The following is a 13,180-nucleotide window of genomic DNA, read 5'->3' as shown; positions in this document are numbered from 1 at the left end:
TATGTCTCCACCCCCTCCCCATACCCTCTTTTCTTGATCCCCCAGTATGTTTGGATGGTCTGACTGGGATCCGTACTGTTTGGCCTATGGTTCAGGGAGTCGAGGTATCGAATTGGCTCAAGGTGTTGATTGATCACGGACTGACAAACCCCAGGAGGAGCTGTGGGTAACAATGTGTATTTATACAGGTATAGAAGGGAGATGGATCATTTGCGTTTTCTGTTCCTAATTCGGCATTCCTCTCTTTCCTTCTTGTTCTTTTTTTTGTTTTTTGAATGGAATGATGTCACCCACTCACTGGTTTTATATAGCTCTCGCTGAAGTAGAACTCAACGGAAATTGTGCCTATTAATTAGAAACCCAGAATGTGGGCAGTTTTGAACTGCTAATTAAAACTTACCGATTGAGTTGTATTCGTAGGGTTTGAACCCTTTTCTTTCTTTTCCTGAACCTAGAACTTTGCTACCAGAGAAGTTGGCTTCTTTAAAAAAGCATCTCCCTTTAAAATGGTTCCATTTATCTCCAGGAAAACCTCAGGTCCATTTTTTTTTTTTTTTTTTTCAGGAAGGGCCCGGAGATGCCTTCCTCCATATTGGCCAGGGAGAGACAGACATTCCTCAATGTCTAGGCTCCGTGGGGACATCAGTGGCCTTCAGCAGGGTCTCGAATGCTCCGCCCATCACCCTAGCCACCTGTAGGGAACCAGACAGATCCATGAAGGTAGATGACAAAAGTCTGAAGCTATGGATGGAACCCACCCCTTCATCCTTTCAGGGTCTGGACTCCTCTGCAGAAAGCCAGCAACACTGAAGCTTGCTCAGGAGTGTGGCTTTCTGGGCCCAGTGCCAATGGCTCACACAGGCCTCTCTGTTCACCCCAGACTGCATCTCAACCTGACTTTTTTTTTTTTTTAGGTGGCCCAGCAGGGATTCCCTTATGACTGGAGTCAGAGTTTGCACAGACTCCTAAGAGGTAGGTCTATATGTGATATCTCCAACAACTGGCCCCATTGTATCCTGGCCTGGGGGAGTAGTGAGAAAGGTTCTTGTAGCTGCGGCGGCATTTGAATCTACTGAACCAGGCAAGGCCATGTGTGCTGCATGTGCGTGGGGCCGCCGCTGTGGCCACGGGCTGGCCACATGCTTTGGGTTTGCTTTCTCTTTCAGAAGGAGGTTGATTCATGCAAAATGCTTAACAATGCCTGCCATGCACAGCGAGGGAGGGACTGGGTCCCCTTTGATGTGCAGGGTCTTTTTGGAGATTCCAAAAAAAAAAAAAAAAACAGTTCAAAAGGTTTTCTCTTGGACACCACACCTCCAGCATATGTGAAAGTAAAGGCCTGGCTCCCTGGGGCGGCATGCTGGGGAAAGAAGGTGGCTTCTTTCTCTTCTGTTTCTGGTCTGGCGCTGACCACAGGTTTTCAGATGTCTCACTGTCCTGATGGTCAAAGGAGGGAATGAAGCTAAGGGAAATGACCAGCTGAGCTTTTTGGATGTCCAGAGAAATAAGGACACACACCCTTACAGCCTTGTCATACAGTCAGATGGCCAGGGTGTGGTTGGTGACTTGCCAGCCACGAGGTATTTCCCTGCGGGTACTCCTGAGCTTCCAGAGGCCCCCCCCCCTACCCCCCCCCCCCCCCGGGAAGTGCAGACTAAAGAGGAGCCATCTGGTCACCAGGGTGGGTCCTGTCTCAGCTTGGCTCTGGTTCGTTTTCAGGTTGTAGGCACAGTGCTGTCATCTTTCTTGCTTCTCTCTGACGGGGTTAGGACTTAAGGATATGATTGGGCAGTGATGGGGATACTGGCTGAGTCCAAGGGGAGGTCAGGGGCTCAGATGCAAACCATTTGCCATGCTCCTCTGTTCCGAGTTTTCTGTGCTGCCCTGTCCTCTGGGGATGGGCTCTGGAAAGACCCTACCACGCTCAGTTTGCTCACAGACAAGAGGAAGCCTCAGAGAAACAGAATCCTTATGCAACCAACTACGGCCTAGATGCCAGGGGTTCCTTCTTTTCTATCTTGTACAAACTCTTTGGATTCCTCCTTTTGCAAGGCCCTTTCCCCATGGGTGGAGGGCTCCCGCTATGAGGTGTGAGGAAACTGCCTTGTAACACTGAGCGAGAACTAGTAAAAACCAGATGCCCCCATCCTTCTTCACTGTGTTAGTGAGAAGCCAAGGGGCAACCCAGGCTGGCTGTGCGGGCGTGGGCGTCGGGACCAGTCTGGCCTGTTTGCCAGCACAGGTATCCTAACACATTTCTCGAGAAGGGAGGCGATGTGGAGGCTCCCACAGTTTTGCCATCTGTTCTCTTGGAGTTAGACTCTATTTCTCTCTTCACACAAGGTAGGTTACTGCCCCCAGCAGCCGCCAACCTCCTAGCCAAAGCTGGCATCTCCGAAATGCCACAAATGCTCAGTTGGCCTTCCAAGTGATTTACCACAACATATGGAAGTATCCTGGCCAAGCCTATAGCTATTTGGCAGATTATAAGTATATATAAATCATGTGCTAATTTTAATGTAATTTACCCCTGCTCTACAATGCTCTCTGGTTGTCTGTCCTTCACAGGTTTCCTCACAGGTCTTCTTGACCCCCGAGAATGACTCTGGTCTTAAAGTGAGACTTACCCTGATGCACCCCTAAGGCTGTGCCCTTCCACTGTCCTCACAGGGAGTGTAGTGAATGAATTATTGTTTTTCTTTCCTGACTTGACATCCTTGTGGTTCCCTTGTTTCAAAGCATTCCCACACATGCCCTCCAGGTCATGGTGTACCTTTGCTGATTCCTGAAATCTGCCCTGAAGAGAAGAAGGTTTCTGAACGGGAAACATTGTCTTTACGTATCATAGACTGGTAGCCCTTCCCTCCAGGACACTCGGTTTCTCTCTTTCTCTGTCTCACCTTCCTTTTCTTCCTATCTTTTCCATCTTTCTTTTTTGATACCATGTCTCATGTAGGCAGAGTAGCGAAGAGTAATCTTGAACTTCCGGTTCCCCTGCTTCTACTCCCCGATGCTAGGTTTACAGAGAGGCACTCTATGACCCGTGGTTTATGTTACTAAGGATTGAACTTCTTGCATGCTAGGGAAGGATTCTGTCAACTGAGCTGCAACCCCAGCCTTGGGTTCTTGTTTTCACTCCGGAACAAACATCAGCCTTCAGTTACTGTGTGAGTTAACAGGTAATAGGTATTATTTAGTCAGATAAGTAGTGTGTTAAGCACTGTCTCTGATCAAGGACTTGGAAACACCCTGTACCAGTTCCAGTTTTACACGTGAAAATACTACTAACCTTTGTCAGCCACAGGGGGCACATGCCTGTAATCCCAGCACTTAAGAGGAGGAGGCAGGAGGGTCAGCAGTTCAAGGCCAGCTTCAACTATATAGAGTTTGAAGCCCGTCTGAGCTACAGGAGACTCCACCTCATCAAACAAACGAACAACAGTCAATTTTAAAGTTAGACTAGTACCGAGTACTTAAGCTGTAATGAAACATAAAGACAAGGACTCTTTTCTCTCTCTTATGTATGGTTCCCTCATAGCTAAGTGGAGGCCACTCTCAAATTCACATACACTTTGGGCTTTTCCTCCTCCTGAAATTTAGCCAGCTCGGTGGTGTAATTAATCCAAAGTGATAGGTAGAATTCCATTTCGTGTGTGTTTTCTTTAATGTTAGCCAATACTGTAGACAGATTTTATGCTTCACTTCAGCAAACAACGAACCAATTGACTAATCTGAAGAGCCATGTAATTAGAACCAATCTGTATTTATCAATTCATTTCCTAAGTTTGTTTGGCTGATTTAGCTTTCTGCCCGGAACTCCTAGGACAGCCAAGGATTTTCAGATACCTCTCGCTGGCTCCTAGAAGACATTTAGCATGAAACACTCATGGCCAAGGTAAGCACGCATGATTTGTTTCATGGCATGGCTTAGCTCTCTTCCATAAATTCTAGGACCAGAGACAGACTCAGGGATATTTGTTGGAGTTGTTAGGGAGCCTAAGTCTTTTTATGCTTTATTTTTTAAAGATTTGTTTGTTATATGTAAGTACACTGTAGCTGTCTTAAGACACACCAGAAGAGGGCGTTAGATCTTATTATGGATGGTTGTGAGCCACCATGTGGTTGCGGAGATTTGAACTCAGGACCTTCGGAAGAGAAGTCAGTGCTCTTAACCGCTGAGCCATCTCCCCAGTCCAGGAGCCTAAGCCTTAAAGGGCTAATGATGTTAATGGGCACATCAGGACCATTACATAACTGGAAAATTGGAAGTACTTGAGAAGTGAGTGACTTGATAGGGAGAAAAGATTTGAGTCTAATAAAATTTTGCCCCAAGTTGGAAGGTGTCTTGGACCAGGGCATTGTTACTGATGATGGTTAAGAACAAACGTTGTCTGTGTGATCGCTATTGAGACTACTGGTGCAGATGTTAATAATGTTGTGTCATTTTCCTTTGTGTCTGCTCTTCATGGTTTGAGGGCCGAGTAGTACATCTCAGTACCAGGAACAGCACCTTGAATGGAGCAGATGTTCAGAAATATTAACCGCGTATTAAGTCAACTGATATTTAGTTAACACGGATTGAACAAAAGCCTTAAATAATTCATGGTTTAGGTGTACACTGTACCTGCAGCCCTCTTAAAGGGAAAGCTCTGAGCCCCTGTATTTGTTAAAGCCCAGGCTGGGGATTAAAACAGAAAAATCCCTGAATACATGACTAGAGAGAGAATAGAAGTTTCACAGTCCAGAAGTCAGGAAGGTTGGGCTGGGACCTAGGCAGTCGCTGCAGATGCAGCAAGCAGGAAGAAGAAAGAGTGTGAAGAAGGGGACATGTTTCCCCCTTCCCCCTCCCCATGGGGCAGTGATTTGAAAGTGGCCTTGAGCCTTCTGCTCACAGTCCGTTGGTTATTTCCAGAAGGCAAAACTGGAAAGCATAGTCTTATATGCACAGGAGTTCCACTATTAAAAGTGTGGGGAAGAGATACTTGTAAGAAAGTAACCTCTAATACAGTCTCTAAGCTGAATTTCTCACTGAGTCCTTCCTTGGTCTGAATCAGCTGCAAAACAGATCTTGAGAGGAGGCAGACGTCTACTATGTGTGGGGTAGATTCTAGCTTACTTTGGCGAGATGACTCTCATTGTACTTTCTACAATTCTGCAAATAGAAGGGATTTTTAATTTTCACTGGTCAGCCAGTTTTCCTGTTTTTTTAAAAATAATATATGAAAGATATTCATTCTTCATAAATCCAATGGCTGTAGAAAAAGGTACCCCGTCCAGTGTTTCCTCAGATGCTTCAGAAAGGCTGATTGATACAAGAGCATAAAGATGAGGAATTTGAGTAAGAAGAGTGGTCAAGTGGAGGGAAGTCTCTAAGAAACGAGCTAACAGGCTCCATGTTCATAATGTCCCCTTCACTGTGGGTCAGCAACGTGGTCACCACGATCCTAGTCACCTCTTTTGTATCTCCGTTTCCCCTTCTGGGAAAGTGTGGGTGATCCTATCTGTGGAGAGCCGTGAGCAATCGCCATTACAAGATGGCGCCGTTTTTTGCTGTGCCTGGTAAACAAGTAATGTGCGCAGGTGCAAGAGTGAATTCGTGCCAAGTCACTGCCCATCCCGGGGCGTAGCAATGAGGCGATGGGCAAGCAACAAGTCAGGTGCTAACACGCCACTCCCAGGTGTATATAAGCAGCACCATTTCCCGGGGTTCGGGGTCTTCCTCCTAATGAAGCAATAAAGCTTTGCTGCAGAAGAATCCAGTTGTCCGAGTGTGTTCTTGCTGGTGAAAAACTAGCTCGGGACACCTATCTCAGTCCTTCCCTTTATAGATGTGTTCCCAAGAGTAAGGAAGATGTAGCGATGGGGTACCTTGTGCACGCTCTCATTTATAGAAGTTGCTTAGTGAAACCTCATACCTTCTCTTCTCTCCCATCCTTCTTCGCAAAACAGGGGCTAGTGTCATCCTGTGTCTGCTGTGTTTCTGTCGTTGTGGTAAACACCATGACCAAAAGCAGCTTGGGGGGGGGGCGTATTTCATTTTCATTTTCAGTTGCACATCACTGTTCATCATCAAAGAAAGTCAGGGCAGGAACTGAAGCCGATGCCACGGAGGAGTATTGCTTAGTGGCTTGCCCACGGTGGCTTGTCCTGCCTGCTTTCCTGTACTGTCCAGGACCACCTGACCAGGAATTGGTACCAACAGTGAGCTGGGCCCTCCTACTTGAGTCATCAATCAAGAAAATGCTCTACAGACTTGCCTCATGGGCCCATCTCATGGGTCAATCATTTTCTCGGTCAGATTTCCTCTTCGCAGACATGTCTAGGTTTCTGTTACGTTGACAAAAGCCAACCGTCCTGCAAGCAAGTGGAGTGGCTTTCAAGGCATTCCCTGTCGTGAATATTCCTAACCTGGGTATAGAGTCTTTCATAAGTCACTAAGGAAAGCAACGTTTTAGCTCTGTAGAGTGGTGACTGAACCAGTCAGAGGCTCTGGGCACAAGGTTTAGGCAACCGACCACAGCAGAGAATTACACCTCTGAATACACCTCCCAGGGCCCTGAGAACTGGATGGCTAGGGGCAAAGTTAATCAAGAGTTAGCTGAAGAGCTGGAGAATACAATATCCTGAGGCCTGGACAAGCTGAGTGAGAGGAGTCTAAGAACGTTAGGGAGGTAGGGTCTACTAGAAACCAGAAACAGAACCCGCTTGGTGAAGGTTGGAGAAATGACATGGAAGACATGGCACCCGGAGGTCGCAGGTTTGGTGGTTTCAGTCCATCTATCCCTTGGCTTCCAGAGCAAAGCAGAAAGTGGAGAGTTCAGCCTGGCTCAGGTTCCAGAGCAGCATGTCCAGGAAGAAAGGACAGAAGGAACAGGCTCCAGGGAAGCTGGGCAGCCTCTCACAGGATGGCAGTCCCTGGGCTAAAGAGGCTCTTGGGATACGTGAAGGAAGTTGGAGGGGTTTAGACACAGAGGGGGATGGCAGATTTCCTCCACAGTGATGATGGCTGTCCCTGCTAGGAGCAGATATCCATGTTGGTGATACAGAATGATCTAAACTGATGGGATGTCTTACAGAGAAGGGTGGAGGGGCCGGCTTTGAAAGCTGGTTGCCTGGAAACTGGAGGCAGCCTTAGAAGCTCAAGTCCAACCTGCTCCTTTCTTCAGTTCCTTCTCTCCAGTCTCCCTCCTCTCCTTCCTCTCCCTCCTCCTGCTCATTCCCCTCTTCTCCCTCCTCCCCCCCCCCTCCTCTTCTATCAGACACTCTTCTAATGATTCCTTGCCAGGTAGGAACCTACAAGTTGGGAAAATACAAAGGTAACCAAAGCTTACAGTCCTGACTGGGGACACAATTAACTGCCAGCTGCTGACGAAACATCTCCGTCTTTGCTCTTTCAAGGCCAACGCCTTCCCTTGCTGGGCTTACACAGGGAAGCCCTAAGTGGTATTTCTTGGTGGTCTACAAGGTGATAGGTTTCTTGGTAAAAAATGACTCCTGCACACTCTAAGAAAACCACTTGCGACCTTACAGCCACCTATAGCAGCTATAGACTCAGAACTTGATGTCACTTCCCTTAGAGGCATATTGGAGACAGATGTAGTTAGATAATGGACTCTCCTGAAATACAGAGGTGGAGTGTAGGAGAGTTTTCACCCCAGAGAACTACGTTGAGTAAATATGGATGGTTGCTGAGTATATCACTAAGCTTTGAAAGATTTGTTTTATGTTGTTTTTAATAATGTGTGTGTCTGTGTGTGTGTGTGTGTGCACATGTGTGTAGGTGCCTGAGAACATCAGTGGCATAGGATCCCCTGAAGCTGAGGACACAGATGCCTTTGCTGTGAGCTGCCTGACTTAGGTGCTGGGAACCAAACTTTGGTCCATTTTAAGAGCAACAGGTGTTTATAACCATTGAGCCACCTCTCCAGCCTCTACTGAGCATATCATGGGCAGGACACAGCATGGTGCAGTCCCAAGGAGAACTACCAGTCTTTTGAGCTTCATGATGATGCTTTCTTTGCCCATTAAAAGTTAGTTTATGAACACTTCCAGAAATATGATACTTTAAAATTTTCATGATTCTTTAAATTTTAAAAAAATTATTATTTGAGGTCAAGGGACAGACGCCATGGTACAGGCAGAGGTCAGAGGGCAACTTTTCTGAGTCAGTTCTCTTTTTCCACATTTACATGTAATCCAGAGCTAGAACTCAGGTTCTCAGGGTCTGTGGAGCACTTTAACCCACTGAGCCAATTGGCTGGCCCTGAACTTAGATTCTTCAATACACCGTGTAAAAAGGGGCAGACACTGTTGAGATGTGTTTGGGTATAGTGGTGGAGATTTAGTTTTTTCTTCAGAAGAGAAGGATATGAATCTCCTGTGGCCATCTTGGTTACATGACTAATGGCCATCTTGGTTATGGTGACTAATCTATGAAATGAGGATAGGAAGTTCATGGCCGTGCTTATGTGATAAATGTGGATACAATAGGGGAAGCATTGCATGATAGATGTGAAAATGCTTAGCCCACTCTCTAGTGTTACACAGATGGCCAATTGTGTCATGGCTTCTTACTATCCCAGTGTTGGTTTGCTCTTAAACAACTTTCAATGGCCTGTCATGGACATTGGGCACTTTGAAGGTCAATTGCTAATTGTATGAAACTATACAAGTGTCTACTGTTTTTTGTTTTTGTTTTTTTTTTTTCCTTCCTGGTATACTCCTGATCATCATGGAGTCGAGATAACTTTAGCCAGTAGTTAAGGCCATGAAGGAAGCAGACTAATACAGTGCCAGCTAGATCTGTAGTAACAATTACGGAGCTGTTGACACTCCCCAGGGAAAAGAAGGGCAGGACATAAGACCTGGGATCCTAGCCAGTACTCCCACCTGCTCCCGTCAGCTCTAAAGAACGGTGGGCGACACTGGAGTGAACAGGAAGTGGAAGCTTAACTGAGAAGAACTCTATAATGGAGCTTCCATGAGGTTGCTGTGCATGGTGGGATGGGACTTTGTGGTGATGCAGCTGTTTTGGGGGTTACCCAAGCTCCGTCAGCAATTCTTCACCCGTGTTTCTGTAAGTAACCCCATAAGTGTATCAGTTCACCAAGGTGGAGATGGAGGGACCCCTTACTTTGCTCTGCCTCAATAGGCATTTGTTCATCTCCCCAGGAGAAGTAAGGCAGGAATCCCCAAGCTGGTTCCGTCTAATAATTTTCTAAAATGTTTGTAGTGTTCATCAGTCATGTCTTCAGGGTTTATTTTCTTTTCCAAGTCATAAGATTTATGCAATAGCTTTGGGTGGAATAGTACATTTAAAATGTTTTGTGTGTGTGTGTCTGTGTGTCTCTGTGTGTGTGTCTGTCTGTCTGTATGTATGTATGTCCATGCCATGGCACATGTGTGGAGGTCAGAGAGCAGCTCATGGGAGTCCATTCTCTCCTTGCAGCATGTGGGTTCTGAGAAGCAAACTCAGTTTTTCCTTATGCCAACTAGCAACTTGGTTCTCTGAAGCATCTTGCGTATCCAAAAGCACACATTCAAAAGGTTTGCTTATATTATTTTTAACTATATGAAGATGTGTGTATATGTGCACATGAGACCAAATCCCCACAGAGGCCAGAGGTTTCAGATCCTGGGCAGCTAGAGTTACAGATGGTTGTGAGCCTTCCAGCGTGGGTGCTGGGAGCAGGACTCAATTACAGTCTACCCTCTCTAGGAAGTAGTACAGATCTGAGACCTTCCTGCCCAGCAAGACCCATTTTACATCTTATGTAATGATATCTGCTTTGTCTCCCAAGACAAAGTAAACAAAACAAATTGGCTCTAAACACTTGTAAATTAGTCTGTCTGCTGACAAAAGATGCTGGTAGAGGAATGGCTCTGAGTTGTAGGTGTTCCAGCATGGGCCTGTGGATCTTCGAAGGCGGGGGTGGAGTGTCGGAAGACAAAGGAATCATTCTCATCGTAGAGTCTGGATAGCAACCCCACCACTATTCCATGTCAAAGACTATAGTTTAAACAGTTGGCATCTTTAACACTCGGACAGAGCTGATGCAGATCTGTGGAGCTCTGAATTTCAGAATGAGGTGAGTGGAAGACCCGAATAGCCATGTAGGATGAAAACTGTTCTACTCCTTCTGGCACAGAGTAGATAACCCGAGAGGCTTAGAGCCTCTGGCAAGCTTACGGCTAGCCAGCGCCCAGGTGCTTGGTTTCTAACCTTGTTGGTAAAGCCAAACCACATGCACTTGCTTCTGAGAAAACTAACCAATAGTGCAAGAGCCAGTTCCAGGGAAGTCTGAGCAGACTTCTTGCTCTTGCTGGCCTGGCCTGTCTTTTACACTGTTAGGAAGACAAATGCCCTCTCTGGCTCTGAGAGTACCCCAACTATAACTTGATAAACATGTATTAGATTTCCTTCCTTCCTTCCTTCCTTCCTTCCTTCCTTCCTTCCTTCCTTCCTTCCTTCCTTCCTTCCCTCCCTCCTCCTTGCTTTTTTCCATCCCTTCCTTTCACAAGATGCCCTGTAGCTCCTCTAGATCCTTAAAAAAGTAAGGATGACCTTGACGTTCTAATCCTCCTGCCTCCACCTCCCGTTGCAAAGATCAGAGATTCGACCATCATGCCTGGTTTCACGCTGAGCTAGAAATGATACCCAGAGCTTCCTGGATGCTGGACAAACACTCTCCCAACTCATCTACTTTGCCCAGCCCATGTAGACCTATTTCCAGAAAAGGCGATCAATATACTTAAGATAAAGTTTGGCAAAGGCTGGCAAAATCCATCTCTGACATGTTTTGCTAACAAATACAGTTTTTCTCTATCACTATACCCAGAGGCCTCATATAGTAGGTAAAATTGATAATGGGCCTAAGAATTCATTTCTGGTCTATCTTTCTCTTTCATGTGCCTGTGTGTGCATGTGTGCATATGTGTGTGTGAGAGGGAGTTTATTTTATTTTGTATTGACAAACTTGCAATCTTCCTACTTTAACCTCCTACTTGCTGGGATTATAGGCATGAGCTACCATCATGCCTGGGTTGTTTTCTTCGCTCTTAAGAATGAGAAGCGTTGGGGTTGAGGGAGGCATAATTGCAAAGTGGCTTGCCAAGACTGCAGCTGGTCTTTGACTAAGATGTCAGCAGAACTCTTTGCCCTGAGTCCCGTGTGTCTCCCCCGCCATGGTGTGGTCCCAGAATGTGGTGTGACTGATGACTAGGAGCTGTCTACTATCTCTACCTCCTATCCCTGCCATCCCAAGGCCATGCCTCTTGTATCACGGACTTTGTCTTTTGGTCTCCTTTGTCTTTTCAGGGATTATCACTGCTGTGGTTTCAATGCTTAATGCCTCTTGGAATTTAAACCCTAAGGTGACCAGATGAGGTCATTGGGTAATGATGAGACAGACCATGATGCCCCATTATCAAAGACATTATCAGAACCCTTATAAAAAGCTACGAGGGCACACATTTATCCCATTTTGTTCTTCCAGTCTGCATGAGGACACATGTGGAATGAAGCCCTTCTTCCACAACCAAGTCATTTGGCACCATCACCTTAGACTTCATCCCACAGACTAAAGAATTGTAAGGAATAAGTTTATGTTATTAATTATTTACTTCACTCAAAGGTATTTTGCTTTTGCAACAAGGTTGGACTAAGGTAATTACCTAATTACTAACACACTGGGCCTCTGTGTGTTAGTCAGCTTTCTGTTGCTGTGACAACATACCCGAGACATACAACTGAAAGAGAGGAAAGGTTTCAGTCTCTTGTCACTTGTTTATATTGCTTTAAGCTTATAATATTGTAGCATATGATAAGGGACAAGATGATCTTGGGAGCCAAGAAGTGAATGACTGAGAAAAGAGATGCTATGATTTTTTAAATAAATATTTATTTATTTATTTTATTTTATTTACATAAAATACAGTGAAGACACTGTAGCTGTCTTCAGACACTCCAGAAGAGGGCATTAGATTTCGTTATGGATGGTTGTGAGCCACCACGTGGTTGCTGGGATTTGAACTCAGGACCTTTGGAAGAGCAGTCAGCACTCTTAACCACTGAGCCATCTCACCAGCCCCAGAGATGCTATGATTTAAGTATTCCCTTTATGGCTACATTCCCAGTGATCCAACTTCCTTTCACTAGGGTTTAACTCTAAATAGTTTTGACCAAATCCAGTAGCACCACAGCTTGGAGACCAAGTTGTTATCCCATGAACTTTTGAGAGACATTAAAGATACAAGCTATGGCATTTATTTCCTGATAAGAATCAGCCTCAGATGTGTGAGCTTGTCCTGATTCGCACTTACAGTAATAGGGGTGGGGTATCAGTTGACATCGTGACATATTTTACTGGTGGAACATGCAATGGTATAAATTGGGACCACATAACATCCTCATGCTGTGGGAAGCCACATGTGCCGTTGCAGAGTGGCACTGACTACTGCTGGCCACCACGCATAAGATTGGACAAACAACCAATGTGTACATATGCAGTAAAGTTTTTTGCAAAGACACTGCCTGGCCCAGGCATGATAATGAGTTTCTGTAAGGTACTGAGAGTATAACCAATCAGATGTGAGACATGCAAATGAGGTATGATAATGAGGTTCTGTGAGGTACAGAGAGAGTAGCCAATCAGATGAGGAACATGCAAATGAGGCTTAGTGCATAACCAATCCGGGTGTGAGACACACCTCTCCTAGGCCTATAAAAGCAGCACCAGTTCTGGGCTCGGGGTCTTTTCGCCTCTACAATCAAGCTCTCCCAATAAACGTGTGCAGAAGGATCCTGTTGCAGCGTCGTTCTTCCTGGCCAGTCGAGCGCGCACAAGATCATGCTACTATTTGTTTGGCCTGGCACTTCTTAATTCCTAGATGGGCCTTAATTGATTTCAGGTGTATGGTTAATATGTTAATGATGTTTTCAATCTTCCCCTGGCATCCCACTGTCCTATGTCTTCATTTCTAGTTGTGTTTTGAACTGGAACTCAGTGTGGGGTGAGGGTAAAGCTCTTGTGAAGATGGTCTGTCTTTATCACATTTCCAAGATCTCTGTTGCAACAGAAGAGAAGCCAGAGACGGATGATAATTACTACAATTCAGTTCCAGGGATCTCTCAATGGGAACCTCAGGCAGTGCACAGAGAAGGGCTCAAATCATAAAGCTC

The 13,180-nt window shown here is 45.7% G+C and overlaps 1 long non-coding RNA gene across 2 annotated transcripts in view; it reads left to right on the top strand.

Moving 5' to 3' along the window:
• Positions 1–914: 914 nt before the first annotated feature.
• The window catches only part of Gm33958, a 36,143-nt gene continuing 23,877 nt past the window's right edge, over positions 915–13,180 (top strand). For both annotated transcript variants that reach the window (XR_873330.1, XR_382291.2), the window contains exons 1-2: positions 915–972; positions 3,824–3,895. This is a non-coding gene — a long non-coding RNA (predicted gene, 33958). The remainder of the gene's footprint in view (positions 973–3,823; positions 3,896–13,180) is intronic.

This window comes from Mus musculus, chromosome 13 (assembly GCF_000001635.26).
Source record: "Mus musculus strain C57BL/6J chromosome 13, GRCm38.p6 C57BL/6J".
NCBI classification, from domain to species: Eukaryota; Metazoa; Chordata; class Mammalia; order Rodentia; family Muridae; genus Mus; species Mus musculus.
This window is presented reverse-complemented; position numbering and strand designations above follow the sequence as displayed.